This window comes from Apostichopus japonicus, chromosome 14 (genome assembly GCF_037975245.1).
Source record: "Apostichopus japonicus isolate 1M-3 chromosome 14, ASM3797524v1, whole genome shotgun sequence".
Classification (NCBI taxonomy): Eukaryota; Metazoa; Echinodermata; class Holothuroidea; order Aspidochirotida; family Stichopodidae; genus Apostichopus; species Apostichopus japonicus.
This window is the reverse complement of record NC_092574.1, coordinates 6,013,564-6,035,214: the sequence shown is the minus strand read 5'-3', so window position 1 is coordinate 6,035,214 and position 21,651 is coordinate 6,013,564. Positions and strand designations below refer to the sequence as shown.

At 34.4% G+C, this 21,651-nt stretch overlaps 1 protein-coding gene across 1 annotated transcript in view; it reads left to right on the top strand.

Annotated features, from left to right (window-relative positions):
* The first annotated feature begins 4,602 nt into the window (after window positions 1-4,602).
* Window positions 4,603-21,651, top strand: part of LOC139979874 (transient-receptor-potential-like protein) — a 32,389-nt gene continuing 15,340 nt past the window's right edge. The window contains exon 1 of the mRNA XM_071991056.1: window positions 4,603-5,148. The gene's annotated coding sequence lies outside the window, so the exon portion shown is untranslated. The remainder of the gene's footprint in view (window positions 5,149-21,651) is intronic.

Sequence of the window (21,651 nt, the reverse complement as noted above, 5' to 3'; positions counted from 1 at the left end):
TTACCTATAAGGATTAATGGTCATTAAAAACCCCACTCCTACGAGAGCAAAAATAATATACGGGAAAGATTCAGTGCTTTGAGCGCCATTGTTACGTTTTATTCATTATTTATCTGTCTTCTTTAATGAATACTGCCGTTTATTTTACAGCCTTAAAAGAAGGAGACTAAACTGAGCATTATATCTTTCGTGAGAGAAAGGACCTTCCCCCGATCTCTCCCCTCCCCCGGGCCCCACCCCAACCCTCCTTACGCATCTCTGCTCAAGTTCACGTACTATACCCTCTCTTACCGTTCCTGCTGTTTTCAGAATGCCGCAATAAATCATCATGAATTTATTAACTTTCGACCCTTTAAGTTATTAACTTTGACCCCATCCTATAGTCAACCTGAGTTTTCAGTTGTTTGTGAAATCATGCAGCTGCGGCGTTTAACCTCGCTTTTTTCTTCGTTTTGAGCGGCGCCACATGCATTACCACTGTTTTGATTTGAGGCTATGTAACGACTGATGTCGAGGGTATTAATCCATTCAGTTTGCTTATATCACCTTTTCCAACCGTATATATTTGTAACACCAGTTTAGACTCGCGACAGTGTTAATATACCGGCACGTCTTCAGTAGGTCAAAAAGAAGCCAAATCATTTTGGATGATTTCCGGACAGTTAAACTCCTGAATACGTCAGTCCTGTATTGTCACGAATCAGGGTTTACTTCATATATATATATATATATATATATATATATATATATATATATATATATATATATATATATATATATATATATATATATATATATATATATATATATATATATATATACCGACCGTATAGTTACCATATTTCATATATTTATCATGTATATAGGAATAAACTGTATTTCATAAGGTGAAGCAAGTAAGAAACGTGGGGCCGAGGGAGCGTGACTGATAAACCAACAGTTGCTCGGAGGTTGGTGTGTGCCATATACCGGTATACAGGCTTTAGTTTTGATGGGGTGGGGTGGGGTGGGTGGGCCTGGTGATACGTTTCGCGAATTCATAGGATTCATTGCGTTTACACAAATATTAGAGACTAGAGTTGTGACTGGTTGTAGGCTACATCACTATACTGCAAGTGATCTTGGTGATTCTCAAAACGGCCGCAACAAATGTGCATTTCTGTAACAATGTTCCTTATACTTTTGTTCTGACTTCGTAAGTTATATTCACCCTCCCCCCCCCCCCCACACACACACAACCTAACACTGCCATTCCTTCTCCGTTCCTTGCCTGACCTCTATCAACTTTTTAAAACATGAATGTACACCTTCAAAACCAATTGTTGTCTCAAAGACCCTGTATGCAGTTAATAAGCGGGGATCATAATTCTTGAACTTGTCCAAGGCATCACTGAAAACATAAACTGCGCCACCATTTAAAGACGCTATATCACTTCGCTCGGTTATGCAAGTATCCGAAGTCGCTGTATAGAATTGCTTTTCTCATATTGCACCAAAAGAAGATACTGTGTAACAGAATAACTTATTGATTCTGTTAATTTACACATGAGCACCGACGAAATTATTACTCTACTGGTATTAATAATATCAATTCGACTACATATAGGCCTTCATTACTGCACTTAATACCTTTTTGCCTTTAAGCTATGTGTGTGTAATTTCGTATTGCAACGTTCAGTTGGGAGCAAATTTTCACTTAATGCATGATGGACGAAGAAGACAAAAGCAGGAATCTCAAAAATCAAAGAGAACGGTTTTCATGGGGAAAATCGAGAAGTTGCGAACATTATTGAGACCGACTAACCTACATCCAGGTTAGATAAATGAATGGAGAGATTCGCTTACCCGAGAAGGTCATATATATATGTATATATATATATATATATACATATATATATATGTTTATAGAGATATATATTTATATATATATATATATATATATATATATATATATATATATATATATATATATTTACCCATCATTTACACATCATAGTAACGCACTGGTGCACCCAAACGAAGAATTTTGCATGATATTACATTCGTACATCAGCACAAGCGGTATTCCCTTTATTTTAGATGATTTCATGCATAGAGACACGATGCAATTTGCCAATTAGTTCAGCAGAGCAAACGATAAAAAGAATCAATATCTTTTTTTCTCAGAGAGAAGTATCTTCTTCTTCAAGGAACGCAGAACGCACATTCACAATCAGTATATAAACGGCAGCATAAACGACTAACGGAAATAGAGATACATATACCGTGTGTATGCACTGAAAACAAATGTTGTATTTTTACGGTAGAATACCTACAGCCAGCCTGCATGCGCTAAGACGTAATTTTGCATATGTTAAATGAAACAGGTGCGACGTACTTTTAACGGAGTACCTTGAAGCCGTGAATTCACGTCATTATTTTCTGTCGGTTAAATAACAACCCCTCTATTGCAAAGTATTCTACTTTTTCGGGTTTATTTTTCATAAGTCAAGCAGGGCCTTGTATAGAAGTGTACAACTCTCTTTTAACACGACTGTTGTTTCCTGCATCCTGCATCTATGGGGTAAATCACAGCTGAAGATAAATAATTGCGTATGCACATTATCATAATAAGGCAATCGTGGCTAATGAGTTTAATTATATCAAAATTAGGGAGACTTTACTTTAAGAAGGCCTCTGCGTAAACTACCGTATACTGCCTATTCGTCAGTTTGATGACTTTTTTTTTTCATAGTTTTCTCAACCGACTCCACACAATGACGTCACGGGTGACCTGTAGTCACGTGAGCGCTGAGGAATTTTGAACGTTATTTAACGATGAATGCATGATACTGTATCCCTCGTTTCCCGTTATTTTATAGCTGTCATCACACTATTATATGGTACTAACGGCGTGCCACAACGTCAAAATTTCATCCTTAGTTAACAGTGTGTGTACGTATATGAATGCATGCATATGTACATGAATATGGGTATATGCATGCTTATCCATATATATATATATATATATATATATATATATATATATATATATATATATATATATATATATATATATATATGTATATATATATGTATATATATATATATATGCACGTGTATGTATTATGTATGTATATGCAGGCTATATGTATATGTGTATGTACGTCTATAAGTATATGTAGGCTATACGTATATGTTTTGGTGTATGTACATGCATATGTGTATGTAAAGGCAAATGTGTAGGTGGCATGTTTATATCTATACATAATTGTACAAACATACGCTTATGTATATGACTATCTGTGTTTCAATATGCATATATGTATTTACATATTATATATCCGTCGACATGACTGTCAAATTCTCTGCAATCTCCAGTTCGACTGAACAGCCTCGCAATGTATGAAGCGTCCAATCTGTGTTCATCACCTTTGGCACGCTGTACATCCTGCTACGTATGTTCTTTTAACTTTAAATATATGAACAAAAGAGCACCCGCGTTGAACATTCAACATCATTTATGTATATTTTTTATGGATGTAAACATGTTACTTGAGGCTATACAAGTATTTTGCTTTCCTGTTAATGAGTCCAGCCACTGAAATTGATGAACCTCAGATATTTAATAAAATTGTCATTTCTCAAAACTTAGTATTAGCGATAACGTACAATTTCACTTCATGTTAATTTGACCACTTTATCCATCCCTCCGTCCGTCCGCCTGTATGTATGTTTGTTGTTATCCTTGCCCTTTTCCATCGCTTTAATTAGATGCTAATGAATAAATTAACTTGTACAAAAATGCCATGATATCTCGCCTGAACTTTGTATGACTTTTCACTAATGTCTGTTTGAATCTTTATCATTGCAATAAATAATATTTTTAATTTATACTAAAATCTTGGTTTTAAGTTTTTGCTACATTTTCTAAACCCTTGAAATTGCATTGAAGATATATTAAGCGAGAATAAGAACTAATAACAGCGACTAAAAACATATGTAAATCACAATACATGTCAAGAAGGTATAATTTGTCCTCCATTTCTTGCTGATTTTGACATTTTTCTTCAATTTTTCAGATACTGAAATTATTCCGTAACATTTTAGCTGGGTTTTTTTGCCTTTATTTTTATTCTTAAAATTCTTTTTATATTACTAATTTTAGTTATTAATAACATGGGGAAATTTTAAGAAGCAAAGAGTGGGGGGGGGGGTGGGGTTCTGCTCTCTCATTATATTATTAAAATAAACATTACAATTTCTGTCACACGACGGTGAGAAAGTAATCTATCTAGTTCCATTTATTTTGCAAGGTACTAAATGCATTGCTTTTCAAATTTTCTACAGACCTACTTGCATATTCATTCATCTTGTCGCCTTATAATAACAAAAGTAATTCAGTTGATATATAATTTCACAGGAAGGGAGGAAAAAAAAAACCTTTTAAGAAAATCTCCCATATATAACCACGATGTCATGAAAGCTTTATGGCTTTATTATCTCAGGCCAGTTCTGCCTTATTACTGTTTTTCCCTTTTTCAATGCAATTCAGAAAGAAATCAACTTTACCTAGAGTAACCATGACAACGTTAGCTGCAGCGAGTCATTAAAACGGGTGCATTCGACAATAATACAAGGCGCGTGTGTCTTGCAGATTGGCTGTAAACAGCATGCAGCAGCAACATCGAAAATAAATAGAGTTTTCAAGAGTCCCGTTTGTCTGTGTTTTCGTCGTGATTAAGCTTCTTCATTTTACGGAATCGGTTTGATCTTTTTTTTTTGTCGAGAGGATTCGTAATCAAAGAATAATAAGTATGATCATAATAGTGATGGCCTCGTTTTCTTCCCGTGTGGGGTTTTCTACCCTGAACCATTTTGATTTGGACTTATTTTGAAAATTCTTCTGTTGAGAGCTCTTGAGAAAAGTTTGACGATGCTTCGGTTAAACTGACATAACAACAATGATGTTTAAACAAGGGGAGACAGCTGTTACTTATCTAGTGAATACAAATCAAATTATCCGCACACTGCTGCATGGATGATCCATAAACGGTGTAGACGGAACACTAAGCCTCGGAGTTTGATATCGTAACATACGCCGTGATGTTTCTTATTAGTTAACGAGTCCACGATTAGAGAACAAACTTTATAAGCTGAAGGCTAGAGGTAAGTTCCATTCCTACATGATTTTCTATATTTCATTCGTAATTTGATATCTCTACAATGTAACTGATTTTGCACTCATCCGTAACCTAAACAGTAAACGGATAAATGTCAAGATCTTTCTCACTCACTTACTCACACGTCGGTGTCTTCAACAAAGATAGACCATCAGTTATTCATGAATTCATGTTAGCATGTGATTAACATTTACTGGTCAATGCATATACAAAGGTGGTGGGAGGGAGGGGGTGGGGTGTGGGGGAGTGTGCTGATATGGCAGAATTTCACTTTTAATGTAATTACTTATGGGTCCTCTCGGTAATTTACACTTATCTTAAACATCGGAATAGAGACGACACATGCCAACCACTGCGTATAGCCACCTATGCACATACACATACGTATACATAAGCGTACATACATATACGCACACAAAGATATATGATCTTGAAAGGCTACTAACCTAACGGTATAGGCCTATGTTAGAGTATCCAAAACCTGCTGAGCTGCACCAACTCGTGACGCCTCACCCCCGCCCGCCTTGCCATAAAAAATACTATAAATAAAAAACAGAGTTAATTGTAAGAAGAAATGTGCAAGTACCTGAGAGAAACGCACACACGCATGCACACGCGCGCACAACACATATATTTATCTATCTTTATATATGTATATGTATATGTGTATATATATATATATATATATATATATATATATATATATATATATACTAGATATATACTTTATACTAGATCTATACTTTATACTAGATCTATGCTATCCTCGCTCTAGGCTGTACCACTGTAAGCACTTGACATATACACACGGTCACGAGATCTCTCAAAACCGCGGTGACATGCATATATATATGACAGACTATCTCACGTATAACTATACCATTCACCACATATAGGTTTAAAAGTCTTACGAGACGGATAAACATTAAGCTGCATCTTCAGGCAGCGATTATTACATGGATTAAGGGAAGTTACTACTCCCAGAACAACGATCCACATATATATAAACAGAAATATATTAGACTTTCCCCAGTTAAGTACAGCCTGAATAAAAAGAAAAGGCTTATAGGTCTATGACATTTTTATGATTCATTTTTTTTCTTCTTGTTACCTCAAGATGAGTAAGATCATAAAATGTATGACTTTCGAAACGATTATAACTCGCCTCATATCAGCAAGGTTGCAAAATGAATTGATAATATTCATTTCAATCATATAGGCTACAGATTAGAGAGCATTTCCTTTGCGGATTTAACCCTAGGGTTTCTACATTTTTGCAATATCAACATTTATAGATTATATGTATCGGTGTTTACCTTCTCGGCTTTTCTATTTTATTTGCATTAGCTTCCTTTTTCATTTTGCCAATTACAAATACCGACCATTTCTATTTAGAAAAAAAGGGGATTTAGTATAAGTGGTGGTGAATTATTTTAGACACGTAATGGAGGTTGAATACGGTATAATCCGTGACTGGTTACATGGTACGATCAATTTCAGTATATTATATGATGTATTGAGCGAACAATTATCTAAAGAAGTAAACTGTTATTTCTGCAGAATGGTCAAGTTCTGATATGTCGTGAATTTATACCGTCCTGCAGTGGCGGAGCGTCGATACAGTCAGGGGGGCGGGGGTGTCCCCCCCCCCTGACGGACTCAAATGGACTGCTGGCGCCCTTTTCAGCTTTTTACCACACTTTACTTATTCGCGATTACAGACTTTTTTATTGCGCTCTCATCTACCCATCGACATTTGTCACATTTTGTTGGCGATGACACCTATTTATTCTTCGTTTATCTGCAAATTAGCAAGGCCCGTACTGAAGGGTCATTTCCGGTGATCTAGGGAGTATCTTTACTCAAAAAATTGCTGTACGCTCCGCGCCAACCTGTGGTGGCGCTCCGCTTATAGATAAAGTCGAAAGCGTCCATACAGACCATTCTCGCCCCCTTGACCAACACCCCTAGCTCCGCCACTGCCGTTCTCCTGTACAGTAGTTATATGATATTAAGAGATCACATTAGCTTGGAAATTGATCCTTACCGTTGACATGTCATTATCAACCAAACAGGTCAATTTCATGATGACGTCAGTCAAACCTTGGTCAAAGCCTAAAATATACAATTTAAACCAGAATGTCCATACAGTTTTATGAATCGACCAAAAACATGGAGAACATTTCATATTATATGACCGATAAGTAAATTTCTATTTATAAATATTTTTCAGACATTCTTGATAAATTTGGAGACAAAATGATCAGCGAAATGTTCATATTTGTATGACCCTCACTGTGTCCACATTACTTGCATATTGGGTTAGACCGTCAGTTGTATTGAATTTTGATAAACAATTGCTCCCTCTTAAACATCATTATATTATAATCGTTTTAAACAAATAAGTTAAAACCATGCCAACCGTTTCTATACGAATGACATATTACGAGGGTTATGTATTATTCAAAATATCCAGCTATATAGGCCTACTTTATCAACACAAATCTCTGTATTTAGAACAAACGAATTGCTCCCACGGTAGATAATGAATTAGATATCGTACGAGGACAATTAGTGTTATAGCCAACTGTTACACTAATTACGGTATCGCTAGATGCTAATTTAGGCATGTGACATGTTTGGGACGCGACTCTTGCACGTGTACGATAGCTCACGTGTATCAGCCTTGTATAACATAGTAAACAACGTAAACTTTGCACTCAGATCATTTTGGATTTTCTACTTTTCCCATAATTTTCCATGAGTTAAAATATCCCCCGTACAGCCTACCATTTCCCACCGACTGGTGATTGGATGTGGTAGGGGGTGGGTTTCCCAGCCCCCACCCTCATGCGCACACCACTGAACAAGCTATTCAGTGACCTATGCCAGCTTTTAGGAAAGTTGTGCAACGTATAGTTTTATTCCAACGAGCTATAAAGCGTGAGGCCTGGGTTCGAATCCACCGTTGGAGACTAAAACGTATTTTTTATTCTCACAGTTCTCTCGATTTTCCAACTCATTGCCGATCTACGCGACACCAATTTTGCGGAAATGAACACTACAAGCTGCAGAATTAAGTTTTACATATATTTCAACATATATAACGGTCAATTAAACTTGCCTCGCCTACCTATACATCTGGGGGTTTTTTTTTCATACGTTATACTTGTAATTAGGTCTCATCCCTCTAGAGTAAAAGAGGAAAAGAGGAAAAGGTCAAACTCTCGAAATCGATGAAAATGGCGGGAAATTAGAGCAGAAAGAGATAAAAGTTGGATTGTTTTATATTATGACCTTTGCTCAAGTAATAGGCCTACCGGGTTTTCCATGCTATAATTATTTTGGAATGATGACACTTTTTATTCCAAAGTGACAAATATCTAGTTCACTCAGAGAAAGTGAAACTAGCCTATATCAAAGCTATTCGATCAGATTTGGAATTTGGAAACCATCTTCTATGATTATATATATATATATATATATATATATATATATATATATATATATACAACTTATTTGTGGTGTTTTTATTTTCAACAAAGTAATTATCATATACACTTCGAGTAAAACAATTTTTTTCATTTACAAATAAAGGCTTGCATAATTCTCATCATATCGAGCTCGTATCATATTGAAATTATTTACCATACATCCCCAAGATGTACATTCTCATAACACTGACACACAGGAAACATGCCATGCTTCATCACTTTCTCGACTTTCTTCCTGACTCGTGCAACTAATATTTTGGTTATTTTCTTCTTTTTATAAGTACTGTGCGGTTGTTTTAAACTAGAAGTTTCTATAAAGCTGATGTCATCTTAAAGGTGAATTTATTTGTTATTGATTTCTGTTTCAATTGAAACTATTCGGTATCGGTTTCTAATATATCTTCCGAGGACAAAGGGGAAGGAAAGACTGAAATTAACGTGGGTAAGTATTATTCAAGCAAGGACAACCAACTTAGATACATAGCCTATGTATGTTTGTACGTACGTATGTTTGTGTGCATGTATATATGATGTATGTATGTATGTATGTATGATGTATGTATGTATGTATGCGTGTATGTATGTGTTTATGTATGTATGCGTGTATGTTTGTATGTATACTCATTACATTTGTAAACGAACATCAAAAACTGACCCTTCCCTTCACCTTAAAGGCCTTAATACAAAATACAACGTGTTATATTTTTTGTCGGGAAGGGACCATGCAAAGTATAGCGTTAGATCGTATACAACGAAAAAAATACCTGTAATAAGATTAACACTCTTTCGTCTTTAAATTTCCTAAGTGTTGATCTTGTTAATCGTGTTTGCAGAGTGTGCCCGATGCCTCATACAGTAGCTTTGCTAAGCTCTGCTAGTGTCACGTTTCTTGTCCTGAAATTCAACCAATATCACGTGATGTTATATCAATATTTATTTTAAGTGTACTTTCAAATATCCTCTCCCTATATCTTGTCATCAAAACGATTTTAGCTGAACACTATCACCCCCCCCCCCCCCTCTCTCTCTCTCTCAATATATAGGCATATATATATATACATACACACACACATATATATATATATATATATATATATATATATATATATATATATATATATATATATATATATATATATATATATATATATATATATATATATATATATATATATATATATATATACATATTTATCTTGGTGCAGAGTGCTCTATGTCCGCGGTGGACAGAGCGAAATATATGTTGAGACTAGATGAGACTAGTGGAACACTAGTAGTTGTGACTCAGAGTTTCACGCGTTGAGCGATCATTAGACAACACTTGTCGGAAATAATTTTTCGCTAATAGAACCTTCTTATGATCACTTGACCAAACAAAGCCGTTTTTATAAATTCTTCATTTCATCACACCTATCCTGTTTAAACGAGAATCGAAATGATGACATATAGGAAAACAGGAACTTTTCCCTTAAGGCCAAAAATTAAGATTGTCCGTTTTCAGAAAATACAGTGGCGTAGGAAGGTACTTTTGAGTGTGGGGGGGGGGGTGGGGCTGAAGACTGATGGCCGGCCTGGGGGAGGGGTATAAGGGGAGAGGTGTCCCCCTCCCCTTTAGATTTTTTTTGAATTGCCAGGTGGCCTCAGATGCAATTTGGTGCAATATAGCACACTTCCACCCACCCACTCCATTTTGTATATAATTTTGCATTTTCACCTGGCCTTAGATGCAATTTGGTGCTCCAAATGAGATTTTTTTCTCATTTGGAAATGAAAAAGGGGTTTTCGGACTTGCGAAGCGGGGGGGGGGCGGAATGATACTTCCGCCCCTCCATATTTTTCACTGGGGGGGCTGGCGCCCCCAGCCCCCCCCCGGTTCCTACACCCTTGAGAAAATATCAGGGTCAGTTCTTTCTTCTTGCGTTTCTCCTTCTTGTTTGGTTTTTTGTTTGTTTTGTTTTTCTTGGTTAGGCCTAAGACTCGTTATCTCTTTATTCGTCGTCAATTTATCAAGCAGCTAGTAATATTAAATATGAAAGAACCATTACATGTACTCCGTCAGCCATTCTTTCCGAATATTCTACCAACAAAATTTATGAATTTCATCTAACCTTGGAAATTCTTGTATATATGAATATCGCACAAGTGAAATCTTTTGTGCAATTGTAGTGAATATAAGAAGACAGTCATTACGTCTGATTGAGTTATATATGAAATTATTTGTTACACGTTTGATATTTTAGAAGATATAAACAATCTGTACAATTGATTTTGACCTTGGATATTCTTAAATATGCACATCATTTACATATAGACTATTTTCTGTGAGATGTTTATGAAAATAGAACCGAGAAGACTTGTTATTCAATGAAGTAGTAAAGGTTTTATATGTGTGAAAAAGTAATAATCCAATCGAAACCAATTCTGTGTAAGATTTGAAAACGAATACTTTGAAAGTATAGTCAGTATTGCGAAGTTCGGCATACTGCGAAGATCGGCCACCCTTAAGAAATACACGATTTCACCATGAAAATCTACAGGAAGAGTCAAATTTCACCAAAAAGTACGAAGCTACAGTTATTTTCTCTCCAAAATGACCCGTGTGCAAGAAATTACTTTTATCACCAGCGCCACACTGTGGGTTGCGTGTCCGAACTTCGCAATACTCTAGCAAAGAAATACCAGTTCCACAATCACGAAGAATCTTCTTGGAAAACAACGTGAAAACAGTTTGCAGGAAAGAAAGTTTGGCCGTGTATCGTACTATAACCAAATTCTCCCACCATATGAAGTATATTTTCAAATGATTTATACCAGAAGATTTAGTTTTGGGGTGTTTTAAGTCTTAAGTGGCCGAACTTCGAAGTCACCATCCTATAACAAAAATTCATTTCTTTTAACCTTGATGTTCATTTCATTTTTCGCAATTAGGAACCAAATATGACGTTAATAATGTCAGTTGGTGGAGCATCACCCGTATAGGAAAATGAAAAGCATGAAATGATATAGGAAAGGGGAAATTATGCACAAAATTAAGTTTGATTGATTGTAGACAGTCATCAAACACTGTAATATCAAATTAAGTTTTAATATCTACAACAGTTAGCAATTTTGAGAAATGACACTTATCCGAGGCTCATCACTTAAAGTGACTGGAATAATTGGTTAAACACACACAAACTATTAGATGAATTCCACAGTTTCTACACTTTTTACTTACTTTTTACTTAACTATATATATATATATATATATATATATAAATAAATAAATATATATATATATATATATATATATATATATATATATATATATATATATATTTATGTATATATATATATTTATATATATATAGTTAAGTAAAAAGTTAGTAAATATATAGGCATATATATATATAGATATATATATATATATACATACACACACACACACACACACACACACATATATATATATATATATATATATATATTTATATATATATTTATTTATATAAATATATATATATATATATATATATATATATATATATATATATATACAGGGGTCAAATATATTTTCTAAAACAATACTCCTTTTTTGTCAACTATGTTTGTTGATATAATCTCAGTTCAGTATAGAAACACACGTTACATACATAGTGATTGGAAATTTCTCAAATTTTAGCCAATATTTGCTAACGTTCAAATTTTGGAAGCGAATGCAATTTATCTGAACGTTCATGTTTATATTAATATAATGGTAGGACATATTATATATGCACGTCTATATTATTAGGTGAATCCAATAAATTCTACTGAATCTCCTGCATTTATGCGGATGTTCATGGCAACGAATTGTTATTCATCTAAAAAAACGAAGACTGGAATACGTGGCTATATAGCCATGCAGGCTATTTTCGAAATGTAGATATAAACTAACATCTCTATCTAAATGGAGAGATTGTTGTGTCTTTAAATCAATCTTCCGCATGGAACTCAATAATATTGTTACATACAATGATTATTTGCTTATTGAAATTATTGCAGCAATGGGATATTTTCCTCGAAAAATATGCCCCCCCCCCCACAAAAAAAGAAGATTATTCTGAAAGACTGAAGATGAGCCTTTCCATAAAATATTCAACACCCACTGCGCAGTCTGTGATATCGTCGATATAGCTTTATTGCGAAATATTCCTGAATATATTTGAATGGAAAAAAAGGATTTTGACATGATACAATTTGTTACATATTTATGCACAAACCATTCATGTTTGTACGCCATAAGAATATTCACATGAGGAATCCATTAATTCTGTTATCAACATTACAAACCATGACAAAAGGCTGTAATTTTCGTCGAAATTGGGCTTTACTTTATTTACTTCCATCATGGGTGAGAAAGTTGCGAGCTTCGTTTAGTTTTATTAGTATTTTTTAGTCCAACCAAACGTCTAGTGATTGTCATGATTGTATGATAATTTTAATTGCAGATTATAAGAAAATATGTTTGACATTTTAACAACGATAACGACAAATATGTCAATAACAACAAGAAAAATTGAACAAAGAAACGAAGAAGATACAAAATCATATTGAACGGTGTTGACTCTCTGATGTCATTTCTAGACTTTAATAAAGTCAGTGAAAACGTGAAATACTTTCAAAGCCTCTTTTAACACTAAACTCATAGGAGGTCACACTGAGGATATTTTCATCTAGAAATTTAGCTATACTAGAAAAAGATGCTTCTTAAAACAAAACTATCTAATTACAAAACTAACTAATTTTATATCTCCAAAATTGCTGAACTTGAAATCTAAGTTTGTAATACACCTTCTTCAATATGATGATTTAATCCACTGTACATACACATCTCGGTAACGTTAGGTCTTTCCATCCAAATTCGAACGACGTGTCTTCGTTACTGCAAACCGGAGAGCAACATCATGATTAGTCTTTCGTATATGCACTATAGACTACATATTCCTATATATAAAACGTGAAGTCAATTCCGTTAGCGAAACAGGCTAAGTGACGCTTGACTTTTAAAGGTTTGCAGGGTTTCCTTTCCCTTTGAAAATTTGGTCTAAAACAACAACTAGTTAACGAGAAACGAGGTCTTTCTGTTGCTCTTAATGATGAGGTACATTATTGGTGTATACATGAATAAAGATCTAAAGTAATTACATGCAGAATATATACGTGTGTGTATAGAGAACCTTTAGGGCAATCGATTATTGCTTATTGCAGCAAACACAGATGGGGATAATTTTAATCTCATAAACAGAAAGAAAAAGAAAGAAGAATGTAACAACATTAAAAAACATGGCAGTAATAACTTCATATTACTTTGGTTAAAGCAACAATCAATATGATGTTTTTTTTTTATATATTTATTTTTCATATTTATTTATAAACATAACAAACTACATTTTGCGACAGCGCCAATTTTTAGTTCAGTGGCTGCAGCTGAAAATGCTTACTAGCAAAATTGCTGAAAACTGCTCAAAACCACATCCTCATAAAGCATAGCATAGCAAAGATTTTCTTTTTAAATTTGTTCATATGTTGTAAATGTGGCATGGCGATGTCAAATATATGTGTGATGTCGTCGGGCAATTTTGATGAAAATTTAACTTCGTTTGTCTTTATAATACTTCAATAATTTATCCACCAGGCAAAAAATGAGTTGTATTTCGAGGTTAATTAAAGCTACAGAGAACATTGACAGCTGTATATAAGCGAACATTCCAATCCAATCAGGAACATATTTCCTACAAGAATAAAACTTTGAACAGCATTTGAACTTATGACATCACACATACCATGTACCTACTGCAGGGACTGGACCCAGTTCTTGCAGGGAGTAATCGGAGGTTTAGCCAGTCAAAATATTTTACGTTCAATCAATGAATCATATCTCTTGTTATAGTTGCATAATATTCAACTGTGTCGACTATTTTCTCTTTAATTGGTGCGCCACAGAACATCCTTTAATAAAGCAACTAATATAAGTTAGGGAATTAATAAAAACATCATTACAATGTGATGCATATGATCTAAATTACCAGTAAAGAGCATGCATGTGTAAAAGAAATATTCATGCGATATGTTACAGTCCAATTACTGTTTTCTTGCGAAGTAAGTTCAAATATATGCCTATATACGATTTCTACGAAATCTATACGGACGAGAAGATCATATATCGATTACTGGGCACGATTCATCTCATGTAACATTTTGAACGCATTGGCTGTGAACTAACTTGTTCTTGAAAACAACTGTTTCAGAGTGAATTATATACTTAGGCCTTCGGAATATTTGTTTTCCTTTACATCAATATAGTGATTTTCTGTCAACAAGTTGGTTAAATTGGCATTGTCAACAGCTGAGGCCATGCTTTTAATTAATGTATGTGACGGCGAAACGAATGAAATGTAAAGGGCGTATGTACTCGTGTTATGTATAATGTATACGTTTGTAATCTTCCCGCAATATTTTGTCTGTGTGTACTTCAAGCTATGTTTATCCATGACATCGACTTACACACTTTTTCTGAAGAAATCACAAAATTCAGACTGTAACATAAATCGTTCCCGGCTAGCGATCCAACCGGTTGCGCTGAGGGCTGCTGGACGCGATCGGTTCAATTGGCGCCTCGGAAGACACTATAGCTTTTTTATTCTGGCCCCAAGACGAAATCAGGACATGGCAGGGCTTTCGGCCGCATGAACACAGCGGTACACCGGTTCTCAGCAGCGTGTGCGGGAAGGTCAATCCACCAACATTTGCATTCTTGTACATTCTTGTAGAAATAAAACGCGGCATATGCTGTAAATTTTTAAGAGTGAGTTGACAGTTTTGTAAATTTAGGAGGGAATTCAGTGGTCTTGAAAACAAGCAAATACGAATGAAAATACTTCAGATAGTTTCAAGAATAACTCAAGACTTTTAAAGTAGAGTCACAATTCACGCGAGGTAGAGAGATCTTCATCTTTAAACACTCTCATAAAGTGAATGCTCACTCTTAGAATTAATGCCAAACATAGATACAAGCTACAACAACAACAACAACAATTGATTCTCTGTGCTAGCAGATACAAAAATACAAATACGAAAAAAAAAAGAAAAAATGAAAACCAATCAACCATTGGCTTTTCTCAAGGACAAAATTCTCTTTTCATTTTCTCTTAATTAAAATATGTGAAAAAGTGCACCTGCTCAAAAAATGAAATTCTTGAAACTAATCTTTAAATGCTAAACATTTCATTAAATGTGATTTGATTAACGAAGTTATTTTATATCGTGGTATTACCACCACTAACCCTCCCACCCCCCCCCCACCCAACTCTCTGGGACAAATGAAAACATAAATATGAATATATATAGTTAAATAACATTTTATGGAACTGTGTACAAAATGAAACAACGCGTATTGTAAGTCAAACCTATACATATTATTTTAATCTAATGCATGAACAGGCATATAAACATAAAAATGTTATTGTCTGTTGTGAATTATCTACAGCGAACTTTCTGCACGACTGTCCGCTTTCCCACTTAAAAACGGGCTACATGTTTGGCTTTTAGCTTTATATGTATATATTATTTCTCGTTTCTCCATTTAAGGCCATTAAAAACTATATCCCCTTAACGTTTTATTGAAAATCTCCGATTTTCTGCAAATATTTCATCTGTTACATTTTGAAAATTATAACGAGATTTTATTAACAAATGGAATTCCAATGACGAACATAGTGACGATATAGAAGATGACGTCATTGTCCACAAAATTTGTCTTACCTATATATGTCTCTCATCCATAATATTAAGCCCCCCCCCCGTCCCCACCCCGCTCTAACCCTCACACCATTTCTTCGAAGTTCAATCAATACGTCGATATCTACATCTGTTCCTTATACAGCTGTACGCAGAGCGATAGACATCTATGTTATTAATAATAATGAATTATCCGTACATATATCTAGCATATACGGACTGCTCCTTGGTACATTTCCATTCGTCCATATATATGTGTATATATATATGTGTATATATATATGTGTATATATATATATATATATATATATATATTTATATATATATATATATATATATATATATATATATATACATACATATATATATACATACATATATATATACATACATATATATATATATATATATATACATACATATATATATACATACATATATATATATATATATATATATATATATATATATATATATATATATATATATATATATATATATATCATTTTTCTGTATCTGTGTGGTTATTTTCATCGCTGATGTTATCAATTTAATTACAGTTCTCAAGACGTGATAATTTTGGGTAGCAAGATTGATATGAAGGACATTTTCCTTGAACAAGACCAAAAAATTGAAGCAACTCAATATTCGTCAATTTTTTTAATATATTTTTGTTATTTGAGAAATCTATTCATCAGGAAGTTGCAATCAAGGCTTCATATATTTATATAAATATATATATATATATGTATAAGATGGATGCTGTCTTATTGGGATTCACCAAGGCAATACGTAGTTTAAAATATATCAAGCAGTCCTCTCATTGGCTTAATGTGAGTCGAAATTTATAATTCATTTACAAAGTCACACGCAGATAGTTAATAGAAAGAAAAACACAGACATGATGAGGTCAAGATATGAAAAGAACTTAGTATAGTGAAATAAACATAATAGTCTAATCTAGCATATGCAAAAGAATAGTTGGGTTTTACATGCAAGAAATTGGAATTATACTTTGTGTGTATTATCATGCACTGCTTTCTGTTCTAGAAACATTTCATATACGTTTTTTCTTTTTTCAATTAGGTTGACATTTGGAAAGAGAAATTACCTTATGATGAAACCTTGGTGTTTCTTTGAGTTTAGGTTTTGTTAAATTACTGATGGCTTATTTGAAAGATAACAGAATTATCCATCAAACATATAAATAACTATTCTTTAATTTTGCAACAAATCGTCCCATTCTAGTTACAGTCTTCTCAATTTCTCAACAAAGGGATATTGACATAAAAGATAAAAGTTTAGTTTTTGAAAAAGTCATATGTGCATGGAGGGCACGAGCCCTCCCCCCCCCCCCCATCAAGGCCCCCCAATCCCGGCCCAAAAATTCCACCTCTCCTGATAAGCATGAAAGTCGTGCAGGTTAGCAAAATAATTTAAAAAGCAGACCTGTACAGAAAATAAACTATAGAACTAGTGCCAGCTAAATGAAGGGGAAAGCTTCCTTCATTGGGGGAGGGGGCTGCCCGGCCCTGGCAATACTACTCTCTCAGGATTTCATCGGAGGGGGGGGAGTATATGGTGGGTACAGGACATGTATATATTGAAAAGTTAAGATCAATGCTCTAAAGCGATCTTGGAAAGTGACGATATGATCAGGCAACGGTGCTACTTATTTGGTTACGACAACAAACGAGCGAGTCATGCACAAGATGGCTGCCGTACCTGTATACCCTGCATAATGGATAATATATTGATAATGGATAGCAGATATTTCAGTGTTAGCATTCAAGATTTTCCTCAAATTTGTAACTGCGACATACTTAGCCTGATGTGATAGATAGTGTATCCCAACGTAAATTCTTACTCTCTCTTTCTGCCTATGTATGTCCCAAAAAGCTTGTAAATTACCTCGGTGCCGGATTGCCTTTAGGCCATAGATTTAACGGTTTAAAGAACTGATACCTTTATATATGAAGTATTGTCATAGAAGCTGGTTATAAGATAAATGTATGCAAACAGGCCTATTTATATATATACGAAGAAGTAGGTTCAAGGCGTGCAGAATAACTTTGAAATGATCGTGATATCTTTAAGTCAATATTGAATACCAAATACATCTTGATACTACTTAATGGTTTACTAAACAAAAGAGAGGCTGCTAAATATCTTTCTCCCACGCAACGTGCGATAATGCAAATGGCTTTTTTATGATAAAACAGACGTTGAACGTTGAATTAACACAGTATATACAAAAAGCACGATATATAGACAAAACCTACTGGCAATTTATTTCGTCAGATTCTGACCTGTTTAATGAAGGTATCAGTTGGTTTTATATATTGGAAATCAAGGTGTTCCGTGAGAGCATCATAATACTATATACACAATGTCATTGCGGGGAAAGCAGTATGTGTTTTAATATTCACAAGACCTTGCTTTTACTGAGTGTTACTGACCACTTTGTGAGACACTTGCATGTCTTGGGTTATCAAAGGGTATATTTACCATCACTTCTGGATATATTTTGAAATGCACCGTACAACGGGAATTTAGGACTTTTTTTTTTGCTGTTTTGTGATGTGTGTGAGAAGATATTAGAAATAAAGCCGTTTCTTTAATAATCATACTTATTGCTGCCGTAACTGTGAGGAAGCTTCTTGCTCTTTTTTTCTTCGGATGGAAAAAATTCGCCTTAATTCTTACTAAAATGTGTTCACTTTATGCTGAATATCTTAAGTGGATGCTGAACTATACGGAAAGCTTATCTGCATGACGCCATGAATATTCAGCAGTCAGTGTTTATGTCACGTGTTTACTTGAGTCATCAGGTATTGAGTTTATAGCTATATATAGCTGCAGGGTTAGCAAAAAATGTTGAACGTCTACGAAATTTACAGTCATGCTATACTTTAATTGCATATCAGTATAGGAGAGTCTTTCTGATCGGGTGCGTTAGCGGGGGAAGGGGGTTGGGGTACATTGTTTTTGACTGGGGTACGAGGTCTTGAAGTGGTGAGGGTTTGCGCTGGGGGCCATCAAGCTGCAGGATATAACTATATTTCTATTTCTTCTTCTATATATTCTTATAGGGTTAAACAAAATCACTAAGAAGTTTCTATACAAAAATGTCGGGAAGCCAGATAGAACCTCGGTAACATGTCCCTCTGTCCCCTTTTTTTACCTTCTTTATATTTATTTAAGTATATTATGAAAACGAGAATGCATTATTCTTTACCCCCCGCCCCCCTCACAGGGCTCTAATATTTAATCATTACACATACTAGGTTAACGATTCAAGTAAGGTTTTGATATAGAAATCTGTTGATTTCCATCTATCTATGATACATGTCAGGGTATTGCAATATGAAACACTGCAGAATTGATGTGACAACAATACCCTTCCAAGAATGGTTTGAAGTTATTATTCACGCAATACAACAGCTGCATGGATACGTATATAAGTTACGTGTGCTACATAACAATAATCTCATTTGGTATAGTCATGTAAATGAGATTTCTCATAACACCTGTTAATTATACTGCAGTCTACGTCGTTGACTTTTCCAGATATATATACAAGTATCGCATTTAATCAATTTCCTTTCTATAGGGTACGCATTGGGTGACAATAAGTAAGTGTACTGTAAATATATGGACTAGCAAATTTTGCCTTATATATTGGTTGGGTAACTAACCGAACTAAAATATGGGTATTACACCTGTCCATTTCCCCTTTCTGGCCCTCCCCCTCCCCTTTTAATGGTCTTTGTATAAAGACAGCAAAATTCTGGTAAGACTCAAATTAAATCCTATATACTTTGGAAGATTTCCATGGATTTTGACGAACACGATACAACGTATATACGGACATACTTTAGGCAAAGAACGAAGGAAATAATATTATTCATTAAAACTATATTTTTGGATCTTACCAACATTTGTGCTGTAATAAGCAGAAGTCTATCAATGTTCAATGTGTATATACATCTGCATAGTCTGAAGTATGAAACGAGAACAATTAACATTATTATTATCGTGTACTTTTTTGTCATTATCATCGTTTATACTTTTCCACTACGATCGTGTATATTTATATTATCATCGTTTACCGTATTTTTATATTACCGTCATACCATATACGTTGTGGCCCTTCTTTTTCGCGTTCTGCGTTCATAAACTGAGCCGTCAGTGGCAAATAGGATAAATAAATATATAGGCCTATATAATATACTTAGGCTTTAACATTAATATCTTTATATACATCAGATATATTTATCATAATAGGTTATATTGATCATAATAGGTTTTACTGATCATAATAGGAGAAAGAAAAAATCACTGCATAAACTTAAAATAAGAGAACCCTATATACAATAAAAACACTTAGGTTCCAATATCATGTTGCTTTAAGCTCAATTCTTAATAGCAATATAGCATCCACAGAGTCTAACAGAGAAAATAAATTTCCCGTTGGGTGGAAGAGCAAAACTGAATAATTGTCAGTAACGCGAGTCATTTGATTTGGTATCATGCAAATTTGAACTAATAATTATAAACTGTTAAAAGCATTGATATATGGAGCACTATATCACATAATCATAATCATAATAAATATTGTAGTCAAAGCGTAGTGATTGTGACGTCAGCAAGTATACAACCGGGTAAATCCCAGATCAATTTCTTCCTTTCTTTACCGTCAGGGTAATAACAAAGATGCGGACACAACATTGATTGTTTATTTTACATTACTAATGTGGATTACCAAGAAAAGAGCTTAGGGGTATTACAATTTATCACCTGCACTAAAGAAAAAAAAGGTAAAGAAAATTTAAACCAAATAAATAAGCAAAAAGGACAGAAATCACGCTGTCAAGTTGAATGGTTCATATATTGATAGTGAAAACGTTTCAGAAAAAGTCTTCTTTATGAATTATTTATAACTTGCATGGATTATGGTTGGAGCACAATATCCACTTTTGAATTTTTTTAACGGACATATTTTAAATTTTGTCCGATTAAGTTCTGCTCGAAGAATTATTCAGGGAAGGGATGCGGGAAGGTTTCGTTATAGGAAACGTCTGCAGGCGGCCAAATTAACCGGAAAGCCACCTAAAGCTATTAGAAATAAACTGCTGAGCCCAAGGACGGCGGAAGCACTTTTAATCGGGGGGGGGCACCGACATCAAAGGGCACTTTGCAGAAATTCGATTGGACTGATGCAGCCTTACATTTAG